This window comes from Vicugna pacos, chromosome 17 (assembly GCF_048564905.1).
Source record: "Vicugna pacos chromosome 17, VicPac4, whole genome shotgun sequence".
Lineage (NCBI taxonomy): Eukaryota > Metazoa > Chordata > Mammalia > Artiodactyla > Camelidae > Vicugna > Vicugna pacos.
In genome coordinates this window covers 38,254,127-38,268,401 of record NC_133003.1, presented here as the reverse complement: position 1 = coordinate 38,268,401, position 14,275 = coordinate 38,254,127, and the positions used below count along the sequence as shown (strand labels likewise).

Here is a 14,275-nt window from a genome sequence, read left to right as displayed (position 1 = left end):
ATGTATTCACAGGGAGGAGACACAGTGAAGGAGACAGCTAACAGGTGCAACGCTTTGCAGAAAGCAAAGGATCTAGGAATTATTTGAACTGTTCCCCATAACTCTGGTGATCTGGTTACCTAGAGTCATCCCTGACTACCTCTCCATCATAGTGAGCTGACATTTTAGAGAGAATTTTGCCTAATAGGAGAAAGTTTCCAAGTGTTTTTATTTTAAATATGTGAGAGGAAAAAAAAAACAGTAATAGAATCACTTCACTTCATGAACAGGGCAAACTATGTTAATTCATTTTAATTTGAGGCTAATTATGTGTGGATGACATTGAACAGTAGTAATTATTTTAGATCCAAATCACAGTGTCTTCAAGCTGTAAGACAAGTAGGGAGGATATAACCTATACCAAGACTTCCAAGTGATTCATTCAGACAGTTCAGAGCTCCTTTGAGACCACTTTTCAGTATCTAAAAGTTTAGATGCTCTAGAGATGAAGTGTGGTGGGGGATGTGTGCAGGAATAAGAAATTCTCCTGACTCCTCCCCACCCCTCAAAATCTGTCCCATCCTTCTGCGCCCTGGCATTTCATCTGTTCATTTCACTCCTTAATCTCACTTTAAAAATACCTGCACCTTAACCATTTAATGGTTGAAGTTTTAACATTTTTGGGCAACATCACCAATGAGGAAATTCCAACTTCAGCTATATAACCGCACTAAACCCAGAACCAACAAGTTATATGGAAGAGAACAAGCAAAACCCAAGAGCATAATGTAAGTTTTGATGCAAATGGGAGCTTGGGTAGAGTTTTAAACACTGAATCTGCTCCCAAAGCAGCTAAAAGGGTATTATGAAGTTCCTCTGGAGCCACATGTTCAACAGGATGAAAGATGATGATGATGATAATGGTGACAGTGATGACGAAAGATAATGCAAGGTAAGAGAGGAAGAGTGAAATCACTTTTCTTAAATCCGGTCATTGTTTGTAAAGTCTAGTGTCCTCCACTAACATTCTGGTATCATATTTCTATAGGAGATAAACATCATTATTTTTATTTGTAAAGTTGCCTTCTTCCCATTGGGACACTGCCCCTAATCCATGATGCTCTGTTATTGTGGGACTGTCAGTTATAGAGCCCAGTGCACACAGCATTGAGCATGTGACCCAGGGTGGATCAACTCTGTGGCATTTCATCTTTTTGGCCAAGGTGACTGATCCAAGGGCTAACATATGAGTAAAAGTGGGACAGCCCTCTTACAGATTTAATATATAAATACCAGGAGAGAGAAGTTTCTCTTTCTTTTGGATGACATGTTACATAGGACTAGTTGCTGAAGCTAGCAGCAACCTTCTTCAACGTGAGAGGATCTGGACCATATAAAGCAAAAGAAAAAAGCAAAATGCAAAAAGAATCTAGGTGCACCAAGAGTTGGTGAGAGAGCTCTGACACCATCTTTGAGCCCCTGAATCCAGCCCTTCCTGAAGCAAGATCAACATTCAACTTCTTGGTTGCATGAGGTAGTCAATTTCTCTTCCAACCACTTCAGGTTTGTTTGCTTTTTTTTTTTATTTAAAGGTGGCTAGCTTGAGTCTGTCTTTGGTTACATAAAGCTAGAAGTTTTGACTAGTATGTTTTGACTAATATTACATGGAGGAGCAAAACTATTTCTTTCTAACTGCATAGTTAAAAACCCAGAAGATGATAAAAAATAATCAATTATGGTGGGTAAATTAATTTCATATCTACTTGAAATGACTCATATGAATATTTACCAATAACTTAAACATAAGTGGCAAATTTGCTTAATGAAATGGTAACAGATTTGAAAGTAATCCAGTTACAACAAAAACGCACATCACTAAAATATTTACATGTATTCATTCACCTGGGGTTTAGATCACAGATTGATACACTTTTTCCATAATAGGCCAGATAGCAAATACTTTTGGCTTTGCACCATACAATCTCTGTTACAACTAATCAAATCTGCCATCAGAGTTTAAAAAGAGCTATAGACAATACATTAAAAAGTAGCATGGCTGTATGCCAATAAAACTTTATTTATAAAAACAAGTGGTGAGCTGGATTTGGCCCATGGGCTGTAGTTTGTCAACCTTTATGTATTTATGTATTATTTATTTACTTATGTTAATTATTATTAGTTCTATTATCAACTCATATCACACAAAATACAAGTTTGTATTATCAAATTTTTTCATCTTTGCTGTCAACCTCTACTTAGAAGATCCACTTTGGACTCCTCTAAATTCACTTCACCATGAATTCCTAGAATAGCTACATGATATGAGGTGACATATTCAGCTCTACAAAAAAATCAGAGGTATGTATGGAAAAGTTCCGACCTTCAAGGAACCTGCAATATAATAGGAAAAGTACGCAAGTTTACTACTAAAATATCACTCATACCAAGTATCGTGTGTCTTATAAATAAGATAAAACAAAATTATATAAAAGCCCAGAGATGAAGATTAAGTCTACGGAGGGCATCCCCCTGACCCCCAATGGCCTGGAAAGATATTATTTACTCAGCACGACACTTAATCCCATGTCACTCTATGTTGCCACAGGATAGGGAAAAAACATAATAACTGCACCCCTTTTCTCTTTTCTTGTCCTGAAAGGTAGATTCTTTGTCTTGCTCAGAGAAAGAGATTTTGTGTGTGTGTGTGTTGATCTAAAATTAATGTTGGAAATATAGAATTAAAGTTGGACAACAATGACTGGTGGGCAGGAAGATATACAAGGAAAAGTTTTCTTAGACAGTATACATTATAGTCGGCTCTGTACTCCCTGGAACTTCTCATTTCCTGATCCAGATTTAGAACAAGATCACTGGGAAGAGACTATTTGTCTAAAAATCTCCTCTATCACTGCTGAATGTCTGGAGTCAGTTTTCTGTTGCTTTTGAGTGATAACGTGACAGAGGGCATTTAGATGAGAGAGAGAAGGCCTAGACTAAATGCATGTTGAATATATAAATGACACTGGATGTTCAGAGTCAGAAGTGTCTTTGGAAGCACAGGTAATATGTTCTTTTTCAAAGTGTTTTCTGCAGAATCCTCACGTTGAAGGCAGGTCTTGAGCAAGTGGGCAAAGACATAAGTGGGAGGCTCTGTAGGTTGGACACTGGGACCCTTGCCCTGAACCAGAGCTAATGGGTTTGTTTTAATGTGCTTTATGTGCTAGGGTTTCAGGTAAGACAATTGAAAAGAAATGGTCTAAGGCTAGAAGAAGAAATGCTTCATCACTATCAAGTTGAACCAGAGGTGTCACGCAGGTTGAGTCAGAGCTAGGACGAGATCTCACAGTTTCCTTTTGACTCCCTGGCACTGCTCTTTCATGTGTTTTCTCAAATAAGAAGGTGACTTTCCTGAAGACATAAAGGGACTGGGTTCAAATGATCATCTCTCGATTCACTTGTTATATGTTGAGTATTAGAATCCCTGCTATGACCAAGCACTTTTTCCTGCTTACTTCGACCACAGGGCTATACACATATTTGTTGAACCAAACTGACAGTGTTTGTGCCTCCATACCTGATAAATTACATGTACAAGTCTGTCTTCCTTTGAGATTCATCCCCTTGGAACTGGGCTTCACCTCTGCCTCTTGAGTAACTGCTTCTACATTTTCAGCAAGAGGTCTTGGATGGCCTGCTGGCCATCTGGGAGGGGAACCAGACTGACCTTCTTTTCTGTAGTACTGAGTCTTGGGACAAATGGCTCCAAGTGGATCTAGTTAGTCCCTGGGGCCATTTATAACTTGATCCTTTCACAGTGTGGTTTGCTTTTTCTTTACTACCATGTTTTCATTCTGCCTTACAGAGTCAATCAAAGAGTCTTATGTGTTTATATTCACTTCTAGAATTAACTGTACAAAATTGTTCTGTCTTATATGAACTCTAGACTAACCTGCGTTGATAATTTCCACCTGAAAAATTCTGCGAGTGGTTTTTGGTAACATTCCCTGATTCAGAGGAAGTAAAAGTCGTCAACTCAATGAAGTGATACTATTTATTTCTCTGATCAGTTAGATCTCTAATTGAGGAATAAAGCATGATTCTCCCCTTCTCCTGCCCCATCATACAGTAATAAAGCAAGATTCTGGACCTCATCAACACAAATGCTGAAACAGCTATAGAGAAGAAGATGGCTAAGAAAAGAACAGTAGTGGTGAAAAGATTGGAAGGAGGAGGAGTGATTAGATTTGGCTGTCCACAAGTTCTCGCTCCTAAGACACATACCCAGAGATAAAACCATAATGTTCAGGTCCTACTGATGTATTTCATCCACTGTTTCATTAAACAGTCATCTTCAGGCATGCCTACCAAGAACATTAATCCAAAATCATTTGGTAATCTCCTCAGGGTTGACGAACAGCAGTCCCCACAACTATAACTGCAGTAACATCAACAACCAGTAATTCGACGGGCTGATTGAGGTTCAGGCACTGTTCTAAGCACTTCAAGTTCAGTATCTACCGAGTGCCAAAGGAAAAGAATCAGCTCCCATCCATCTCTCTTCAAGCTTGCTCTTCAGGTGAAGAGCACAAAAAGGATGAGAAAGTAGTTCTCTAATCTCAGGTTCCATAGATCTTAGGAAAAACATGACCCACAGAAACTGAAGAGTACTGTGCTAGCCTCCAGGAAATTAACCAGTTTGAAGGAAAGACCACCACACTGAAGAACAAAATGGACAGTATCATGAAAGAGTCAGTGGTGTATCTGTCCCTCTATTCTCTTTAAAGTTTCACCATTTTGAGCATTTGATGAATTTTATTGAGCACTTACTGCACTTTAAGTTTCACGTGTTTTGTGTAACTATTCAAAAAGGTCTGTGTGATGTGTTAACCACAAACCATTTACTGAATTCTGGGTAGATTAGAAACACTATGAATTAGATGACATGGACCTTTAAGTAAAAGAATTAAGTATGCATATTTAATTCTTGATGACTTTCAGAGGTGACACTTATCTAAAAACAGGATAACATGTTTGAAGAACAAAACTCTTTCATCAACAGTCATTTGCAGCTATAATCTTTAAACATTCAGGTTGCAGCAGGAAATACAAAAGTTTTAAGATTTCACTGAAAGACAAATGATTCTAAATGATTTTTTTTTACATAAATATTTAGTTGTTGGCATAAAGGCTAAAGTATCAGAAGCCAGGGGGGAAGGAAACTGTAACAGCTATAAAGGTAACAATAGGCTCAAAATATAAAAAGGACCAATTCAGCTGGTTTAAAAAAAGAAAAGAAAGCACAATAGCACACCAGTAAGTTCACCTATTATATAATTACAGGTTTTGTATACAAGTGCAGACAAGCAGACAGAATAAAAACCTCCTCTAGGAAATCCAAAAAACTTGGCATTCCTGGCCAGGTGGGATGTGATGCTGGTACCAACAACAAAAAGAAACAGACTGCAACTAGGGTTTGGCCTAAGTCTGAATTTGGCTTCTCTCTGCTAAACAGCAGTTTGCTGCAAAACTCGGGGAAACAAAGGGAAAAATGGAAAGTACTAGAGAATTAAGGCATACAGATCGGGTAACGAAAAGAAGATATTGTCAGTCACAGGCTTTGACAGGCAATGCTTTTGCCTTCGTTTATGAGAACAACTCACTTGAGATCTTTTAAGAACTTCAGAAGACAGGCATTTCATAAACAAAGCTCTTCAGCAGAAGGCAAAGGAGGAGACAAAGACAAGTGTTTTTAGAACGAAGCTGTGGTGATGATATACAATAATACACAGATGCGTTTTAGATTCAAAGCAGCTCAGGTTTGACTGGGGTTATGGCAACTGATGATTCCAGATTTCGGAAACCTCCAGGCAATTTACTTCCTTTCCTAGCATGCATATTTTTTTGCCCAATTGCTTTCCACCCTGTGTTTACTTGTTATATAGGGCACTCAAAAGATAATCAATCCAGCATATCTATCTCTGGGTGTATACCCGAAGAACTCGGAGCAGGAACTTCAAGAAATATTTGCATCCCCATGTTCACAGCAGTACGATTCATAACAACTACAAATTAGAAGCAGTCCACATGTCCAGTGATAGACAAATGGATACACACAACATATAATACATACAATGGAATATTAATCAGCTTTAAAAAGAAAGGAAATTCTGACATATGCTACAACATGGATGAGCCTTGAGGACATTATGCTAAATGAAAGAAGCCAGTCACAAAAGGATAAAGACTGTATGATCCCTCTTAAAAGAGGTTCCTAGAGTAGTCAAATTCATAGAGACAGACAGTAGAACCGAGGTCACCAGCGGCCGGGGAGAAGGGAGAGTGGGGAGTTAGTGTTTAATGGGTAGAGTTTTAGTTTTGTCAGGTAAGAAAGACTGTGGATGGACGGCGGTGATGGTAGCACAACAATGTAATGTATTTAAAGCCAGTGAACTATACCCTTCAAAATGGTTCAGATGGTGTATGTTATGTTACGTGTATTTTAATGCAATTTAAAAAATATCAAGTATCTGAGGGCGTGGAGAGAAGAGGCCAATAAGCGATGACAGTGATGCCACTGAAGAGGATCCTAACAGCCAGAGACTGCGACCAACTGACGATGGACGGCTCCCAAACTGCAGCAGGTGCTGCCGGTGCATTACCCACACTGCCTCACTTGCCACTAAAATGAGAAAGGGGGTGCTGCTGAACTAGGAAGAAGTTCCAGAATCAGGATCACTAAAAGTCCATACAACAAACAAACACAAAATCTTAAATTCTTCCAGATGAGAGGTGCAAGGCTATTAGAGGGCCACACGTATATCAACTGAGGGTGTCTCTTCCCTTTACATTGGCTATGTCACAAAATGGGAACAAAACCTCTGTGGGGTCAATCCTCACACACAGAAATCAACATTAAAGAAAGGCCTAGCCAATAGAAATAAAAGCAAAAATGAACAAATGGGGCCTATTTAAACTTAGAAGCTTTTGCACAGCAAAGGAAACTTAAAACAAAATAAAAAGACAACCTACCGAATGGGAGAAAATGTTTGCAAATGATGCAACTGACAAGGACTTAAGTTCCAGAATATACAAACAGCTCACACAACTCAATAACAAAAAACAAACAACCCAATCCAAAAATGGGCAGAAGAGCTAAACAGATATTTCTCCAGTGAAGCCATACAGATGGCCAACAGGTACATGAAAAGATGCTCAGTAGCACTAATTATCAGAGAAATGCAAATCAAAACTACAGAGAGATATCACCTCATACCACTCAGAATGTGCATCATTAAAAAGTCCACAAACAGTAAATGCTGGAGAAGATGTGGAGAAAAGGGAACCCTCCTCCACTGTTGGTGGGAATGTAGTTTGGTGCAGCCACTATGGGAAACAGTAGTATGGAAATTCCTTAAAAAACTAAAAACAGATTTACCATATGATCCAGTAAATCTCAGTCCTGGGAAGATATCCAGAGGAAACTAATTCAAAAAGATACATGCACCCCAATGTTCATAGCAGCATTATATACAATAGCCAAGACCTGAAAGCAACCTAAATGTCCGTTAACAGATGATTGCATCAAGAAGTTGTAGTATACATATGCAATGGAATACTACTTAGCCCAAAAAGGATGAGATCACATCATTTACAGCAACATGCAGGGACCTAGAGATTTTCATACTAAGTGAAGTAAGGCAGGTAGAGAAAGAAAAGTACCACATAGTATCACTTATATGTGGAATTGAAAAGAAAAATGACATAAATGAACTTATTTACAAAATAGAAACAAACTCACAGGCATAGAAAACGAACTTATGGTTACTGGGGTCAGGGAAGAGGGGGAGGGATAAATTGGGAGTTGGGGATTTGAAGTTAATAAACAAGATCCCACTGTAGAGCACAGGGAACTCTAGTCAATATCTTGTAGGGACCTATAACGAAAAAGAATATGAAAAAGAATATAAAAAAAAAGAAAGGCCTAGCAACATGGTTGATGGCGGACAGAGATTCCTCCTGAGTGCTCCCAGTGCTGTACTAATGCACAAAGTGACTTGTGTCCTGGTCAAACTCACCTAGCATGGAATTCAAATTTATGTCTCAGCAAAAAGACAAATTATTTAATATCGCTGAACTTTGGGGAGGCCCTCAAACGGTCACCCTTGCCATGGCTGATGCTCTGAATTCCCTGGGCCTCCTGGGCTGGGATTTCGGGCTCTATGAAAAACACGATTGGTTGTCATCTGCGTTGACTCATTTTCCTTCACTGGAACTTTTTTCTTGGCCACATTAAGCAGTGAGCCTGTCAACACTTACAGAAGCTCTCCAGGAAGAACGGTCACTCCCTCTCAGCCTGCCTCGCCAGAAAAATATTTCAGGGCTACCTGTCCAGTTCCTTGCTCCTCTTGGGAGACTCTGTTTGCTTCTGTCACCCGGGTTGTTTGAGTTCTCTGCGAGCGTGACGTTAACAGGGTGTTACACTATCTGTTCCTCTCTCTCTCTGTGTTGTTCATTTCCAGACAATCCAATCACAGAGCTTTGCCTTGGCGTCTCTGATAATGGGGTTGGTTCCAGGGCAAAAAAAGCGGGGCCAGCAGTTGGTGAGAAAATAAGTGAGAGTCAAAAAGAAGACTCCAAGAAATCATTTCTGGCTGCTTTTCTAATGCTTGGATTGATCTGACGCAAAGATATTCTTGGAGAGGGTTGATTATTAATGTGTCTTAATCCTACAGCTTCCATGTAGAATCCCACGAAGATTCCCAGGGGTGGGATCGATGGTAGATGGTAGTTCAGCCTCTGGCCCCACGTAAAATGTTGACCAGACACCTATGATTAAAGCTTCGATTGTACCACTGAAAACGCCAGACTCTATTGTGGGGCTTTAACAATAGCTTCTGCGGCACCCGATTCTATTCCAACATGAGAAGAGCACAGAAGACTATCACAACCTGTAGTTTTATAGACATAATTTGAAAAAAACTGTATGAGAGGGAAACAGTCATATATGATGTTTAGCTTTGAAGACTAGGAGCTAAGACCCTTTTGTACTGAAAACCAGTGGGTATGAATTCTCACTCTAACCCTGCTATGAATTACAGCCTTGGAAGAGTTGCTTAATTCCACTGGGCCTTAGTTTTTCCTGCCTTGTCAAATAAGGGGGCGGGCAAGACTTGGTCCAAGAACCCTCCCAGCTCAAGCATTCTATGCTATCTCAGCAAAAATGAGAAAATATCACAAATATTATTTGCACAGAATGAGTTGGCCTAGTCCCCAATCACTTGATCAATGGCAAAAACACTGCTGACAGAGACCCAAAAAGGAAAAAAGTGGAAGAGATGACTTGCGTACATGGGGTTGATCTGAGTGTGAATCGATAAATACCTTGTGAAAAAAAATTAGATAAACAGTTTTCATAAGCCAGTAAAATATACTGAAGTGTATGAAAAATAACTGGCATGATTCTAAGTGGGAAGGGGGAAATTGTTAGGGGAGGAATTCTCTCTCATCAGATGTTCCACCATTTAGCATGCAGAGTCGTACACAGCGAGACCGTTTGAGATCCAGAGAGCATACAGTTTCATTTACGAACATCAAACTGTTAATACGTGAAAATCATAAACTGATCATTGTCTTCATTAGAATGCTCTTCCAGGTGGACTCTGAGACAAAGATTTTGGTGCAGGTAGCTTAATTGGGAGGCGCTACTGGGAGGCTGAAGAAGGGGACTGGGAAAAGTGAGAAGGGAAGAGAAAAGGGAAGAGAGAGCATGAATCAGTGGGTTGCCACGGTACCACCGTAAGGCAGTATCGCTCAGTAGCACCGGCATTATTTTGAGGAATGGCACAAGAGTGATCCTCCTAAGTGACTCACTGAAGGACAGGAAGCACTGGGTGTTTATCCACTCACCTCCATTTCCCTTTGGTTAAAGGCTGTTGGAGGGGACAATCCTGGGGTGTGGCTGTCTGCTGCCTTGTTCTGTCACCCTCTCGCAGCTTCAGGAAAAGCAAAATGGAGGGAGCCTCAGCCCCACTGCTTGCGGACCATTTGGCAGGTACAAAGAACTGTCCACCACACCTGCCTTGACTTCAGCTGGCCCAACTGGACGTGGCAAGGTACATCACAAGAGCCAGTTATGTTAATCAGATGTGGTATATTTACATCTGAATTCAGTTAATGGGAAAAAGCACATGTGCTCAAGATTTTTAAAATCTACTTTAACAGTTGAGCTGGGGACTTGAAAAAAAATTATCTTTAATCCTAAATTAGAAATATCTTTCAAGGAAGTGGGCTTAGAGAAGAGGGGTGGAAGGTGCCCATGGTGGATGCGGATGTCTGTACTGAACACTGGGGCCGACAGCTGAGGATGACAGTCCGGGTGTCTGCACTCCTTTTTACATCACAACTGCATCAACTCTGAGAGCTAGAGAGGCATAAGCCAGCACCAAACAGCTGACTGCCTACCCTTTCACCCTTCCTTCTAGCCACGTATTTTCCCCTATGGATTTAAAACACTTGAAAAGAGGGAGGGACAATAAATGCGACTTAGAAAAGCTCTAAGCTCCATTCTTTGTACATCTTTCTTTAGTATTGGTCAACCTTATCTGCTGAAGAATAAACTTAGGAAACTTTGATTTGGAGTTTGATTTTCCAACCCTGCTGGTTTCCAGAAGGAGAGAGAGGGAAGATCTTTATCCAGCTGAAAATAAAAAGGATACTTCATAACTTCATGGGCTAAATAAGCTCCTTGTGGTTCAAGGATCAGAGTCCCCACTCAAGCTCAGATGAAACAAAGTGGGATTTATTTTAATGACACAACACAGATGTGGAGAGACTCACACATAGCACACATGGGCTTCTCAAGGACTAGAATCAGAAACTGAAAACTCTATGCTATCACTTATATGTGGAATCTAAAAAAATGACACACATGAACTTATCTACAAGACACAGACTCACAGGCAAAGAAAACAAATTTATGGTTACCAAAGGGGAAAGGGGGGGCGGGGAGAAAGGATAAATTGGGAGTTGAGGATTAGCAGTTACAAACTACTGTATGTAAAACAGATAAACAACAAGGTCCTACCATATAGCACAGGAAACTATATTCAATACTTTGTAATAGCCTATAATGAAAGAGGATACGAAAAAATACATATATATATATATATATATATATATATATATATATATATATCTGAATCACTATGCTGTACACCAGAAACTAACACAAGATTGTAAATCAACTATTCTTCAATTAAAAAAAAAAAGGAATGGAAATGAAGTCCTTCTCCATTTATTAAGGGCTGTGGTTTTCTCTCTCTCACACACACACTCTTTCCCCCTCAACCACCGACTTCCTCTACTGACTCTTATTCTAGTGCCTCAAATAACCTTCACTCATAACCTTCCAGTTCTAGAAACCCTTTCCAATCAAGAATTTCCTGTTTCTCTAACACCAAGTTCCCGAGAGAAGAATCCACGGGAACCATTCCAAGCCACACTAGACCAGACAAGTCATAAATTGTTAGAAACTATACAGTTAGGTCAAGTTCCCATCTTTTGTTCAATCAGCTGTTGCAAAGGCCAGGGTCACAGAGACCACACACACTCAGGAGGGCTGTGGGTGGGACAGGTCCCCCCAGAAGAGGGCATGTGTATGGTAAGCAGTAAGTCACATATCTAAGGCTTCCAGAATAGCCCATTAGAAAGTAAAGGAATAAATTACTTTATTTTCTATACTACTGTAGTTTATTGATTGATATATTTTAAAATAAATTTAACTAGTGCTCATTAGAAGTCACAGTCCATCACTTACTTATGAGACCTAAGTAAATAAAACAACCTTTTGGAGTTTCACTTCTGTCTCCTACTCGTGGCAGAAATAATATTTACCCCCAGATGAAGGGTTGGCAAACCAGGACTGGTGGGCCAATTCCTGCCAGTTGCCTGCTTTTTTGTAAATGATGCTTTAATGGCAGATAGTCACGCCCATTTTTAAAAATATATTATAAGGTAACAATGGCAGAGCTGAGTCGCTGGGACAAAGACCTTCTGTCCCATAAAGCCTAAAATATTTGCTATCTGCTCTGAACTGAACTGTGTCCCTCCCAAATTCAAATGCGGAAGCTGTAGTCGCCCACATGATGGTATCTGGAGGTCGGGCCTTTGGGAGGCCTTTAGATTTCCTGAGGTGACGAGGGTGGGATGTTCATGATGGGACAAGTACCCTTAGAAGAAGAGGAGAGAGATCTGTCTCCATGTGCAAGCACAGAGGAGAGACCCAGTGAACGCAGAGCAAGAAGGCATGTACGGCATACACAAGCCAGAAAGAGGGCCCTCTTCAAGACCCCAATCATCTAGCACCTTGATCTTGGACCTCAGCCTCCAGAACCGTGAGAAATAAATGTCTGTGGTTTAAGCCACCCTGACTATGGCAGTTTGTTACGGCAGCCCAAAGACACAATCTATCCTCTTACAGATAAAGTTTGTTGACCACGGCCTAAATTACCGTGAGATTAATTGTGACAGTGCCTCCCTAAGCACATATCCTGGAGACCACACACTTTCTCAATGTGTATCACATTCCTTGTGTTGCACTCGGAACACATTCAGGGCTCTAAGATCACATACCTTTGGAGGGAGAAAAGTAGCCTACAAATTCAAGATCAAGGAAATGGTTGTTATGCATTTAATATACTCTTGAAATCTTTGCAGGTTTTCAGTTAATCTGTTAAATGTAGCAGTGTGTTCATAACTTAATTTGTGTATTTTAGACATTTGCTTTAATGCAAGTAATTGGCAGGTACCGCATTAACACACAAAGGTATTTAATGCCACGTTCAAAAAAAAAAGTATATTTAGTTCTTTATTATTTCTGCTAAATAATATAATGCACAAATCATAGAACTGAAGGGCCTGAAAAGAAGTGTGAAGGTGGATTCATTCATCCCTCAGCTTCTGGGCAGCACTTCACATCAATTATCCTACAAAAATCATCGCACGTTAGTCATTAAAATCACCAGATAATGAGATTCCACAGAATCCCTTGGTAACATGCACCAGGGCCTCACAATTCCTTTCTTGGGGTATTTTCCTGAAATGGAGCCCCAATTCTTCCTGCTGCTAGGTCTTTCATGCTTTTCTCAAAGGTCTGGGCTGCTCTACCTGAGGTGGGATGTGGCGTACAGTCACTGAAATGCCTCCTTCATTCCTTCCCTCCCTGTGAACAGGAGTAACAGCCACGTTGTCCTCATAACCCCCTGGACCTTGAAGATGATGCTCGCACAGTCAGGGCCACGTTCGAGTCAGCGAAGAAGAATAAAGCCACTCCTCAGGAGCCTGAAGAGGGGAGGCAGGGAGGCTTCTGGGACAAAGAACGTAGTTTTCCTCTGTCTCGGACACAGGGACCATTGCTGTTTGTCTAACGATAAGGCAAGAAGGTTGTCTTTGTTAGAGTGTTATAAACAACACCACTTTTTCCATGGAAAGCGAGGCATCCCTTTGGGATGGTCTGTGATCTCTTAACATTTGAAATACATTTTCTTAAACCTGTATCCTCGATAGGCAGAGAAACTCCAGTTTCTGACAGGAAGATGCTTAAAAGTTTGAGAAAAATTAACTGCCTCAGGACCAGAGAGGGTGATCTATCAACCCTATCACACGAGAAGTTTGCTTTCCTGTAAACACTTTCGAAGAGCATTAGGCTAGCCGAAAATGTACTTAAATGCATCTTCATGAAAACATGGTAACTAAAAGTAAAATAATCTAAGTGAAGGCATGACTAAAACTGTATTTCTGTTGTCCTCTCTATTCTTAAGAAAGCATTTTTTAAAAAAAAACAGGCATGAAAGCATACATTCATGATTTGAAATTCTTCTCATTTTAATTATTCAATTAAAATGCAGTGTTGGGGGTTTACCTGCCATTCCTTGTGCCTCCCCTTTCCCGTGTTCCTGTAACCACACCCTATCAGAACCTCACCGCAGAGAGGCTGCTTCTGTAGCTTAACTGCCATCAGTCATTAGACTTGGCAACAAGAGGAGTGACCCACAGAATTCCCAGTTGAAGATGCACCTCTGTGTAAAGGCAGAGAAGGAAATAAAAGTTTCTAGGAAGCAAGAGAGCTGCTGAAGGGGAGAGACCAGTGACATTATTTGATGAGACTAGTTTCCTAAAATCTGAGATATATCCGCTCACCTCTATCACGGAGACTTTTAAATAGACAGTGGTGAAAGATGCAGACCATTTGGAGCATATTGACTGACACGGAAACAAACCAGTCAAAACTGGAATGTCT

At 40.3% G+C, this 14,275-nt stretch overlaps 1 long non-coding RNA gene across 7 annotated transcripts in view; it reads right to left on the bottom strand.

The window, feature by feature from the left end:
• The window catches only part of LOC107033065 (uncharacterized), a 620,890-nt gene that overhangs the window by 203,394 nt on the left and 403,221 nt on the right, over positions 1 to 14,275 (bottom strand). The window lies entirely within an intron of this gene.